This window comes from Lactuca serriola, chromosome 6 (genome assembly GCF_051521515.1).
Source record: "Lactuca serriola cultivar US96UC23 chromosome 6, Lser_US96UC23_V15, whole genome shotgun sequence".
Taxonomy (NCBI): Eukaryota; Viridiplantae; Streptophyta; class Magnoliopsida; order Asterales; family Asteraceae; genus Lactuca; species Lactuca serriola.
Window position 1 is genome coordinate 153,522,169 of NC_136413.1, and position 13,834 is coordinate 153,536,002.

General features: G+C 34.6%; 1 long non-coding RNA gene across 1 annotated transcript; it reads left to right on the plus strand.

The window, feature by feature from the left end:
- Window positions 1-1,537: 1,537 nt before the first annotated feature.
- Window positions 1,538-2,666, plus strand: LOC145056717 (uncharacterized). The gene is made up of 4 exons (XR_013685888.1): window positions 1,538-1,686; window positions 1,850-1,921; window positions 2,052-2,142; window positions 2,637-2,666. It is a non-coding gene; the product is annotated as an uncharacterized LOC145056717 (long non-coding RNA).
- The last annotated feature ends 11,168 nt before the right edge of the window (window positions 2,667-13,834 follow it).

Consider the following 13,834-nt stretch of genomic DNA (forward strand, 5'->3'; position numbering starts at 1 on the left):
AATTCAACAGATCATGCCTGGGCAGAAGATTGAAACAGGTCATACATACATAATCCATGATGTTTGTATGGATTACTATGGAAAACGAGTAATATCCACCTCCTCTGATGCCACAATCAAGATAATCAGTGTCACCACCACCATCAGCACCGCCACCTCACACCCCCTTACCACATTGACATGTCACAATGGTCCAGTCTGGCAGGTTGCATGGGCCTACCCTAAATTCGGGTCCCTTCTTGCATCACATTCTGATGGGATTCTTCTGCAGCACATTCTGCTGGGGGATTCTACAACCAAAGTACCTTCTTTTCTCAACTATATAAATTATTTTATAGGTTTGTCTAATTTAGTTTTTTTTTTTAATGTTTGATCAGATTATGAATTGAGAGGTTACAAAATTAGTGTGGGAATGGCTGAGAAATCTGCTCCAAGGGCTCCTCCTGCTCATTAGCACAAGTCAAAATTTGATATCACTGGGTCAATTTTGTATGTTATTTCCTAGTCTATACCTGATAGAAAAATTCCATATAAAATATTAAATTTCTTAAAAAAGAAGTAAGTAGCATTTGAAAATTCCATATAAAATATTAAATTTCTTAAAAACTAAGTTAAGTTAGCATACCAAAAACAATCTATAAATTGCAGGAAGTATACACAGTTAGTGTGAATAATATGTTATTTTTGCTACTTTAGTAAGTGATACTATATTTGTATTTTTTATTACTTTAGGGGATTGAGAAATTTGAGACAGATCTTAAGACCATGCACCCTAGTTTGACTGAATGTCGTGTTTTGAAGTCAAAATTGGAGCTTTCTGTGATCTAATATGCCATTGGTATAAGTTCTGAAGCTCACACTAAGGTATATATCATTATCATTCCACTATGTAATGACTAAACTGAAATTAGCTCATTACTAAATAATCTTCAATTTCTCAGTGCATATTATAACATTATAAGTTGCTTGTATATGGTGATTTCAACTTTTGGTGATATTAAGTAACTACTTTTGGAGTAGGTAATGAGGAAAACGAAACCAGAAATGAAGAGTATCAGATGGAAAAGCATATTTCTTCACCACACCAAAACTCTTTTGGTTTATCATCCAGAAGAACTTCATAATTTTTCAACCCAACACCAAAAGTCGTTTTTTTTGTTTTTTTTTGTTTTTTTTGTTTTTTTTGTTTTTTTTTTTTTTTTTTGTTTTTTTTTATCGTTGCTGTCCATTTCATATGTGCTAATGCTCCAAAAGTCTTGTGCCAGATTGGGTTTATTTTTATTTATGGTTTTATCTTTTTTCAGATTTCCATGTGGCTGTTTTTTTTATCATGGAATAGAGATATAAGTTTACCCTTCCACTTTGCCATTTGCCATTGGTGTGGAAAATCATCATCATCATAGACGTGGTGTAAGGAAATCGGCTTCTAGGTAGGGTAGTAGTAGTAGTAATGACAACAATTTACTATATTGCCCTGATGCTATTGACTTAGAAGACAAAGATTTTGAACATTTTCAAATGCATTGGAGAAGAGGCTAACCAGTTGTGGTTAAAAATGTCCTAAAAAAGACATGTGGACTTAGCTGGGAACCAATGGTGATGATGCGAGCTTTTAGGAATGCTAAAAAAAGGTTAAATGAGGAAAATCAATGTGTCAAAGCTATCGACTGTTTGGACTGGAATGAGGTAAGTTTTATATCCCTATCTTTTAAGTTTTAACAATTCATTTTTTTATTTATTTGCATAAAAAACTTGTGTTTTTTTAAATCTTCTATTTATTTTCATAAATATAAACCTCTAGACTTTATGCATCATCACGACTCAGTTTCTTTTCATCTATTATTTGTAGGGAAATGTTTTGGAACATATACTAATGTTAGGTGTTGAAAGTCAATGGGCACCTGTTGTCGTACATTGTGCGGTGAGATAATTTATTCCATGTGCTTTTGATTCATACGTTTTATACTTAAGAAAAAAATAATAAAAAGAAATGAAAGTAGGTTTCTATTTGAGATACATACATAGGTGATCTGATTTTTGGACACCAAAAGAATCTTGAATGCATAGGTGATCTAAAAGCTCCACAACAGACAAGAGATGGACAAGTTTCTAACCTTCGTGCATAACTTGGGGTGATAAATGGTAGGTTTTTATTAAAAATTTTAACTTTTTTAGATTTTTTTTAATGTTGTCTATTTTCTCTCCTATTATGTTTGTCTGAATTAGAACTTAAAAGAAGAGATCTCAGAGGCCATTGATCAGCTAAGGGAAGTTGAATATGAAGTCATTATCACATGTTGTAAAAAATTCGTTTATTTTATTCTTCACCCTTCTACAAGCCTTTTTAACATGTTGCAGGAACCTAAACCTAAGAAACAGTCCGCTCCTACAGCTAAAATTAGATCGAATAAAAAAACTATTAGTAAACTTGTAAGTAGTTCAGATGAATCTGAATTTGAATCTGAATCATCGGATGATAGTGATTCATCAGATGAAGAAGTGAGTCAGAGTGTAAATCTCTTGGCACTTGGATACAGTTTGTCTAATTTCACATTAATTTTGTCACTTTTTAGCAGCATTCTCTACATGATACATGTTGTTCTCCACTTTTCTAAGTATTATTCTATGTAATTTAGGAGGCGCCAAAAAAGCCAGCTGCTGTTGCCAAGAATGGTGCTGCTGCAGCCACCAAGAAATCCAAGTGAAGTGATGCGTCTGATTTAGAAGACAGTTCAGATGAAGTAAGAGAGCTTTTTGGTTTTGTGTACAATTTTTACCAAGTGAAGTGATGAGTCTGTCATAGTTACTTTAAATAAGGTAGTGTGTTTGGTATGCAGTAATCAAAGAGGGAATGGAATCAAGCATTACAGTGTAATCTGATTCCTGCAATTGTTGCTGCAATTGATGCTGATTTCTTATTGTAAGTGTTGTTGCACTCTTCTGCTGATTTCTAAAAGATACCAAAGGGTACAAATGTTTTTTTTCATGAATAAGAGCTATTTCTGTTCTTCTTCTTCTTCTAGTTGTTGCACTCCTCCATTCTTCATTATGGGTATGCAGCAGCTCCAAATGACAGGGTATAATTAATTTTACTTATTTTATTATATAGAAGTTTATTTAGTGAATTCTTTTGGTTTATCGTCTAGAAGAACTTCATACTTTTTCAACCCAACACCAAAACTCGTTTTTTTTTTTTTTTTTTTTTTTTTTTTTTTTTTTTTTTTTTATCATTGTTGTCCATTTCATATGTGCTACTGCTCCAAAAGTCTTGTGCCTGATTGGGTTTATTTTTATTTATGGTTTTATCTTTTTTCAGATTTTCATGTGGCTATTTTTTTTATCATGGAATAGAGATATAAGTTTACCCTTCCACTTTGCCATTTGCTATTGGTGTGGAAAAGGCTGTTTTTCTAGTAGTGAATTATGCAGGTTTTGAAGTTTTTGATGGAAAAGAACAGTGTTAATGCTCTTCATAGAAAAGTATGTTGGTATTTTAGGAAATTTGGCTAATAATTTAGTTAATTATATAAAAAATGTTGAAATCTTACATTTGTCTACTATTGGAATGATTATTTGTAGTATTACATTTGTCTACTATTCGAATGATTATTTGTATAACATTAACTTTTGTGCAATGCATTGTATTATTTGTATATGGTATTTTATTTTCCATTATGTGACATAAAATGCAAATTTAATATGAAAATAAGTAAATCCATAAATAATTTTTTTTTTAAATTTAAAATTACGATACGCAAAAATGTGTGTCATCTTCATTTATGACATGGCCTTTCTTGACAGGGGCTTTCTTGATACGCATTGCGTGTCATTAACACGCGCGTCGTAAGGTTACGACACGCGAATGCGTGTTGTCTTCCTTTATGACAGGGCCTTCCTTGATACGCATTGCGTGTCGTAACCGCGCGTCGTAAATGCGTGTCGTAAATGCGCGTCGTCTATCTTTATGACATGGCCTTCCTTGACACGCATTTGCGCGTCGTCTGAGCCATTTACGACGCGCAATGAGCGTCGTAAAAGGCCTTTTTTCTTGTAGTGTTTGAATAACTTAGTCATTCAGGAGAATGACCTAGTTATTCTAGAAGTCAAAACATGCAAAGTGAAACACAAAATAATACTAGTCCTATATGGCCTCAACACTTTGATCGTAAATAAAACACCTTTTATCTAAGCACCATATTGATCACTCATTATTCATGTTTCGATTAATCAACTTAATACTTGAATTGAAACAGTAGTGATGCCATGCTCCAAGCATGCATACTATGTTTCTCTAAACAATAGCTATGCCATACTCCAAGTATGCACACTATGTTTACAAGTGGTCATCTCTTTGTGAAATGTATATCAATTGAACATGACTTCAATGATTCTCATTTCACAATCCCAATCCTTATTGTAAATGTAAGAATACCAAGTTCTTGTCATTTACCATAATCTATGCAATGATCCTCTTCTAATGATATTCACACAAGTCACAAAGACTTGGCAATAAACATTACAAAGTATTCCAATGGAAAGCAATTCCATGGAGATGAAGTCTCAAATTCAAAGTACATTCCTTTGAACATCCTTCTTTGCATTAAGTTCTTTAATCTTACACTGATTCAAAGAATAACTTCCACCTATGGAAACAATTCCATGTTCCCATCTTGACCATCACTTTTGAACAAGAGTTTCCTCTTTCCAAAATATGTCAATATGATCCTTACTCTATACTTCCAATTGTCCATGAGTAACCAAACTTTGGAAAACCCCAAATTGTTCTCGACAATTGCTTAATCATCTTAGTCATATCCAGTTCTAATCCCTTTTCCCTTCTTAACGCCCTAAGCATTAGGAAAATTTAGAATGGATGAATATTATAACACATGCAATCGATCCTATATCCGAAGCATATGGGATACGATTCATGCTATAAAATTTTTATTTGTCATGTTCTCATAATTCGAACTATGAAGAGGGATGCTGTAATCATAATCAAATTTTGAGAAAGCAAAATATATAGAAATTCCTTATGTTGAACCATTCCAACATAACATTCATATATATTCTTGACTAAAGTTGATTAAAATCTCAATCTAAGTTTGTAGAATTGAAATGAAGTATAAATTTCTCTCCCTTAATTATAGTAAAACAACTTTTTCAAAGCGAGTTGAAACTTTTGTTTTCTATGATTAACATTGCTAACTTGCAACATAATCATCATGCTCCCACTAGCATAATGATTATTATCTAACTAGCATAACACTTTATGCTCCCACTAGCTTTGACATGTACCTAGAAATCAGTCAGATTTCTGATACTAGATTGCCTTGATAAGACTTTATCAAATCATACACCTGGAGTCTAAACCTTTCCTTAGATAGCTCACATGTGAGTCTAAACCTTTGCCATTCTCATTAGTTAGTGTGCCGGTTAACCACACACGCTCCACTAACGACATGAGAATGCAAACTTCACACTTGCTATCCACTTAAATCTACTTAGTGAAAGAGTTTCCTCACTATCATTTTCATGAATCAGAGAGAAACCTTATGACACTTAGATTTTGATGGTGTATGTGTTCTTATCCATGTGAATTTGACATAACCATAATCACACCGCAAGGTTAATGACAAATCCAGATTCATATGGATTGAACTTGTGCAGTCTTAATTTTGTTGCCACCTGGTAGCACAAGGGCCTGCCATTGCTTCCAAGTTGTTATGCAACCAGTTGAGAACTCTTAGAACTCCAATGCAAAACCAACTTTAACTGGAATGGGCACAGAATATGTCAACACGATAGGTTACAAAGCGCAAGTCGTGGTCTAGTGATTAACAAAACTCTTGATTAGTTCTTGAATCTATCTTAAGATCCTTTTAAGACTCCCACTGACTTCTTGACATATAAGATTCTCTTTGTCAAGAACCATTCCTTGACAAAAACGAATATTCAAGAGTTAGTGCAAATTCTTATCAAGTTAAACTCTTCTCACAATTGGTCGTAGTTGGTCTTTGTTTTATCCAAAACATCACAACTTACCAATTTCAAATGTACAAGAGTAAGAACACATTTTACTCTACATTTAACAAGTGTTTTAAACCTTTCTTAAGATTATGTCACTCAAGGCTTAATCTTGGAGTATAACTCTAAGATTTAATTTTGGAACGAAGTATAATTTATCTTTCGATCTAACCATTTCAACAATTCACGATTCCTCTCCTTAGCCAAACAAAAATGAACTAAGGTGTCCTTAGAGGATCAATTGTGACATGGTTCCATAATCACTAAGATAATCATAAAACAAGATACTCAAGTTCTCTCCCATCTCTTCAGATTAGAGCAACTTTTATCTTTCTGCCTTATTTGATTCTTCTTACTCATTATGTCTATCATTGAAACTTTTCCAATGATCCAGAACTATACTTAAACTTGTAAGTATAACCATATTTACTAAACTTTATTAAATCATAATGAATAATCTTATCAACTTTGTGGTGGACCTGATCAGCGCACACCCAAGTGTATCTGATCCCTTTTTCCTTCACTTGATTCACATATACATGTGAACAAGGAATTAGACTTAATTTCCCAAATATATAAAAATTCTCATGATCATACAATACAAGTTGCATGATTCCAAGTTTCTATCCAACTGAAACTTGGGTGATGAGAATCTTTCCTTATTAGGTAAATTATGACACTTCCACTAATGAAAGAATCAAATCCATTTACCCATATTGCTTATCAATGGAAACATATAATCAACAATTTTTTACAAATGTCATTGTAAGGATACTTAAAATAAATAAAATCAAAACCATTTTTCTTTTTATTTTAAAACTTTGCGGAAAAATTTATCCTTACAATCCATATGGAAAACTTGTTGTTATCTATTCCTAAGCAATATATCATAACTCTTAAGTAACAACTCAAAATTCTGATCACCGAACCATGCGATCGAAATCCATCTTCGCGATCAGAATCAGCCTATACTTCCTTTAAGTTTCTTCACCTTTTCTTTGATTCTTAAAACATCAACATGTGACCTCGTCACATTATGCAATAAGAATCTTAGAATAGAAACTTAATAGAGTTAGACAATGGACTTTACCTGAAGTAGAGTCAAACCTATTGACTTTACCATCCTTAAGATGTTTTTCAGGTAAATTTGGCAGCTTCGCAACCAATGTCTTTCCTTTGGCAAGAGAATCATATGGACTTTTTGGAAACGATATATGGGACTATCACAGACTTAACCTTTCTCTTTACCATTTGGTCAACCGAGTTGACTATGGCCGATCCCTTTCCATTGGGAAGAGAAAGTTTTTCCTGGACTTCCAATGTCACCATATTCAATGTCCAAAAAGGTTTGGAAAGTAGATCTTCCAATCCAATTTGCTTTACTAATGCTCCAAATCATTGCTGATTTAGCATCATCAAGCAAATAGGTAAGATCATTAAGGGTCTTGTCGCAACCTGTCATCAGGGAGTGACTGAAGAACCAAGTCAGCAGCCAACTACCTTGAGACTTCGACACCCAACTCTCCCGACTTGTCAATATGTGGCTTAATCCCCAAGATCTAAGCACATATAGACTTTGCTTGCCAATAGGGATTGAGTGACTTAGAACTTATCAAGTCTTAAAATTTGTGGGATAGGGAGATTTATTGGAGGAGGTGGATGAAGTGAAGTATGATTTCTAGTCCCATAAATGCCCAACAAAGGGATTGATCTTTCACCTTGATTGCCATTTGGGATATCATCTTCATTAGGAAGCTTGTTCCTAAATATTTGGGAAGACCATAGCTGTCTAAACTAGACATCTATAATGGGAGAAATTCAAGTTAGTTGATTTAAAGTCCTTAATATAACACCCAATATGAAATATTAAGGCTAGGACCCAACAACCTATTTATAACTGGAAGAGGGATGCCGTAATCCAAATTATAAAATAGTTGAAGGTAGGTAAATGACGATTTACCAATTTTCACCTTGAAAAACGAAATATAATTAAGTTTTAATTGGATTTGAAACTCCTAGATCTTTTGAGATACATTGAACTTTCAATGGCATGTTTGAATCTCGATTGTGCCCTCTCAAGTTTGTGACTGGGATGCCAAGGATCACAAAAAAGATGTGAATAACCATACAAATTGACTTGGTACCCTTAAAAATATTACCTAATCGATGTGCCGGTTAACCACACACGCTCCACCGATCTATAATAAAGTCAAGTCACCCTTTGCCACTCTTACTAGTCCATGTTAGTGTGCCGGTTAACCACACACGCTCCACTAACGACTTGGTAAGGTACAAAGTGTAATTTTATGGGCTAGCACCTTTTCACATTTTCCTAAGTAACTAAGATTGGGAATTTATAAGTGTTTAGTTACTTAGTATTTTTTTTCATTATACTTTTAATGAAGGGAGAATTATAGTCCATTCCTACCCGTTCGGCTAACGACCCTCCACCAGTCAAGGAAGCGGTGGGTGAGAGTAGACACCTATTAAACTGTCATTTTATAGGCAGTAACCTTATACCCCCTTATAGACCGGCTTCGTGAATGAGGCCTACTAACGGTAAGATTGACTTCCTCTTATACATATCTATATAATTAAAATTATAATAATAGTATAAGGGTTGAATTTTAAACTTTTTAAAATTTCAATGTTCAATTTGGAATTAAAGTATACATAAGGAGTAACTTTTCAAATTCCAAAACTTGAGGGCAAGTTTTGAAACTATTTCAAGACTCTTTAAATCATAACTTATGAGTTTAATGGTTCATTAAAATGAAGACTCTTCATTTTAATGTAACCCCTTATTCTTTAAAAACACTTTAAAGAAGTGTCTCTTCAACATCCATAACTTGAGGACAAGTTATGGAGTCATTAAACTATTTAATGGAAAAACTCTTATATTTTATGTAACCTACAAAACTTTTATGAGTTTTTAAGATTCATAAATATGACTTTTCACATAACTTGAAGACAAGTTACAAAAACATATTTTATGAACTTCTTTTAGACTAATATGGATTGAAAACAACTAAAACATAATTTTTTCATTATTAATCTAAACTAACTCATAAATCAAGGAAACATAAAATTCTTGAAAATTCATAACTTGAGGAAAAGTTATGAACTCCATACAATTTTCAACAAGATCATAAATTATATCAACAAACAATTTGCACACAATTCCTATGATCTAGCAAAACTCATAAGCATGATCATTCATAATCAACAATTTTCAAGAATAACATGAACACATATAAACTTGAAACTTTTATTATAGCATTGAAATTGGTTTAACATAATCATTACCACATTCAAAACAAGTTTTATAAGCCCAAAATTGTCAAAGGTAATGATTTTAGACCAATTCCAGCACCAAAACTCGAAAATATGTTGTCTGGGGGTCCAACTCGTCGAGTGCATGAACAAACTCGGCGAGTTGGATGCATTTTTCCTTAGACTCGTCGAGTCCCTTCATGGACTCGGCGAGTCTGCTGGGCAGACTGCACCAAAAGTCGATTTTTAAGTAGTTTAAGCAAGTACAACAAGAAAACAAGCTTAGGCTCTGATACCACTGTTGGGTTTTGAGCAATCTAACACTCCTAAGTGTACATGCAACCCTAAATACCTTGGATCTATGTTTTCTCTATTATACATGCAAATATCAACTTTCCAAGGTATTGTTCTATTCTAGCATACAAAACTTTGAATAACACGAGTTAGAATAACATACCTTTTGTTGGTGCTTGTCTTCATGAAGCTTGAGTGCCTAGTGCCCCAAGTGTGACACCTCAAATGGTTCACACAACACCATAAGCACTTGGAATAAATTAGAGAGAAATTAGAACACTTCAAGAATCGGCTTTCCCTCTATGCATATCTAGTGGCCGATTTCTCACATCAATAAGATGCTTATATAGTTGTTACAATTAGGGTAAACCCTAATTGTCATGGCTTTCCATTTCCTTGGATCCATGGTTTCAAATACACCATGGAGCATCCAATGGGTTTGAGCCCAACTTGATAATCCATGGAGCATTAGCCCACTATATAAGTATGGATGATTTACACAATCAACCCATATATTTAATTAGTCTTCTTTTGATCACTTAATTAATTCTAGATTAATTCTTGATCAATACTAATTAAATAATCTCTATTAATATATTAGAACTTATAATATATTAATAAACCTTAAGTGTTATTTCTCTCATTTTAGTCTATCCAAGTGCATGATGCCATGCAACCCAAATGGACCATGCCGGGTCGGGTCAAGTCTTACCAATTATAGTTATGGACTTAGACATTAATCCAACAACGAGGAACAAAAAATAAGGCCAAATCAATCATTCAAAAGCTATAAGCTCTTAACCATATACAATTTTAGAAGCATACACATAGCAAAATCCATCCAACTATCGTAACTCAAATATCGGTATAACATGGATAACATATTGGCGAACTACTTACTTAGCTCAGTCGATCACGCGCATTGCACTATCCTCTTTACCAGTTTAAGAAGTTTTTAACTTTTATTTTTGAAAACAATTTTACCATTTCCTTAGTTTGAGTCCTGGCACACCTGAGAGTGTGCCTGAATCCCTCAAACCAAGGCTTTGATACCAACTTGTAACGACCCAATTTTCAAAAAAAAAATTCATTTATAAATAATTAAAACATTTCCGAATAACTACAAAATCACAAGAACAATTGTATTCAAATTCAAAATATCAACATTTTTATTTCAAATATCAGAGTGTCCCATAAAACGCCTAAGAGAGTGCATGTCGCGCCATCAAGCCTTGCCCTTTTCCTTAGACTCAGAAGTACCTGAAATAATCAACAAATTGTAAGCTAATGCTTAGTGAGTCCCCCAGAGCATACCCCACACAATCCACATAATCACATAATCCATATTAGCTATAAAAGCTACATAAAACATATAACCCATGCATACTACATATAAGGATGCCATGGAAACCCTCCAAGGTCTTACACCTAGTGCCACTGGAACCCCCACGTGGTCTTAGCTACCTGCCATGGGAACCCCCACATGGTCTTCCTGCCATGGGAACCCCCATATGGTCTTTACTGCTAAGAAATATCATACAAGCTAAACATGCAAATATACTAAAATGCCATCGAAATCCTCCAAGTTCTTACACTAATGCCATGGGAACCCCACATGGTCTCAATCTACTGCCACGGGAACCCCCCAGGGTCTGCCATGCAATAGTCATACTAACATAATGCATAATCAATCAACAATCCACATAACGTAAAATGGGTCGGCCTTGGTGTCTTAGACCCATTGGTATGGTGGGAAGACTCACCTCTCAAGAATGTTGAAATGCTAAGATCAGATAAGTCACAACGCGCCACTCCAACTCAACTGCCTATAATCAACATGTGATTAACTTGTTAAATCCCGGAATACCATAAATTCCCTCACATTCAAACTTGGTCAACCCTGGTCAAAGTTAAGGTCAACAATCCATGTTGACCCAACTCGTCGAGTGCATCTAGCAACTCGTCGAGTTTCTTCAAGGTCCATAAATATGAAATCTCAAGTCAACTCGCCGAGTTACCCGAGTAACTCGTTGAGTTCTTTAGTGTCCAAGGGCCGAAAACCCTAAGCCGACATCTCTAGTCTGAAACCCCTAATCATCTCAGCGAGATCACTCAGGATCCCAAAAATGGGTGAAACTTGCCCGACTCGTCGAGTTGGCTAAGCAACTCGTCGAGTCCTTTCAGTCCTTTTCATGTTCAACCCTTTCCAGTGGAATTCAAGACTCCAAACTACAAATCCAATCCCCTAGGGTGTATTTTCCACGTAAAGTTGCCAACTTTACATGCATGGAAGGCCTTAAGAGGCTAAAACACTTAAAGTAAGGTTTATACAAAGTTTAGGGCATGGAGAAAGGCTAAGGCTAGATAAAGTGAGCAACTTTATGTCCATAGAGGTCTAGGGATGTCCAGATCTTAAACACTATCCTCATAACAAGATCCAATCCAAAAATGACATCATTATGCACCAAAAGTGACCATTTACTTCCATAAAATGAGATCTAAGCAACTAAGGTCAAGATAGCGACTTTATACCTTAAGACGATTGCCAATATAAAGTAGATGTCATATCTACTTCTTCTCTCTTTACTCCTTCTTCTTCAAGCTTCAAAATCTTTCACAACCACACATAAATCACTCTCAAAAGCTCTCTCTCACACTCAAGAAGGTATAAGACTCGAACTAGTGTTTCTCTGGGCTGTAAGAACGATGAAAGAGGCTATAAATGAGCCATAAGTTCTTTAAATAGGGTACAAATCCCTGAAAATTAGGGTTTCTCTTTACAGTTTCTACTCGTCACGTTGGGACTTCCAACTCGTTGAGTAGATCCTAAGTCCCGCGTGCAAAAACGATTTCTACTCGATGAGTCGGAGCTCCCCAATTTGTCGAGTTCCAGTCTAAAACCCTAAATTACGTAGAAAATCAAATGATACATGGACAAGAAACCAATCATATGTCTCAATGATTGAGGATTTCGAGCTTGTTCTTGGTAATAGAGTTAGGATAAATCTAGTTACTTGCTATTACTCTTTGGAGATGGCTAGAAACCAAATTTCATTGTATGCGTTGTACAAACATGAATTTCAACTTTCATTTCATAATGGAAAGGTGAAAATTCTAGTTTATAAGGATGATAGTTTTATGTCTAAAACATCTTTTTGCAATTGGCATTCATGAAATTGTAATTTGTGTGTCTAATAATAGCAATGATGATTTGAAAATTAATTCTTCTAGTAGTTTAGATATGATTGTGCTTGTGACATGATCGCCTTGGCCACAAAAGTGAGAATCGCATCACCAAGCTCTAATTGGACCGGACATGGAATCATTTGACCTTGAGTTAGATGATGTATGCAAATCTTGTATGATGGCAAGACAACTTGGTTACCATTCACATGGACATGTGATGGGGATAAAGGATTGTTGGATCTTGTACACACTAATGTGTGTGGACCCATCAGATCCGCCACAAGGGACGACATATACTACTATGTCATATTTATTAAAAGGTTCAGTAGATGTGGTTATGTTTATATGATTAAGCATAAATCTGACACTTTGAAACGTTTCAAAAGGTATCAGAACCAAGTAGGGAATCAATTGGGCATGAAGATAAAGGATCTCCAAGGAAAGGAGAATGCCTTAGTATTGGGTTCTACGATCATCTTAAAGATTATGGAATTGTTTACATAATTGGCTTTTTCATGGATATCATAATGTAATGATGTTACTAAAAGGAGAATCGAATGCTATATGGCTCGATATATGATGACTCGTGCTTCGCTACTATTCACAAATTTTGGGAATATACACTTGAAATAGTAGATCATATTTTGAACCTTGTATCGAACTAAGTAGGTTTGATGACACCCCATGAAATGTGGATGTAACGACCCAAAAATCAAGGGTAAAAATTTCATTTTTAATATAGCTAAAACATTGATACCATTTATTTCAAGCATTTCAAATCATCATTAAGTAAAACATTTATCAGAGTTTATCACAAAATCATTCATTGCAGAAATCATAGGTGTGTGCACTACGATCAATCCGAGTTCTTCTTTTCCAAATCGATGATACATGAAACCAAAACTATAGACCGTAAGCACAAAGTTTAGTGAGTCCCCCAGAGCGTACCCCACACACAATCCACATAACACATATCATTTTAGCTATACAAGCTAGCTCTACCACATATCACATAGCATCTTAGCTATACAAGCTATCTCTATCACATGACACA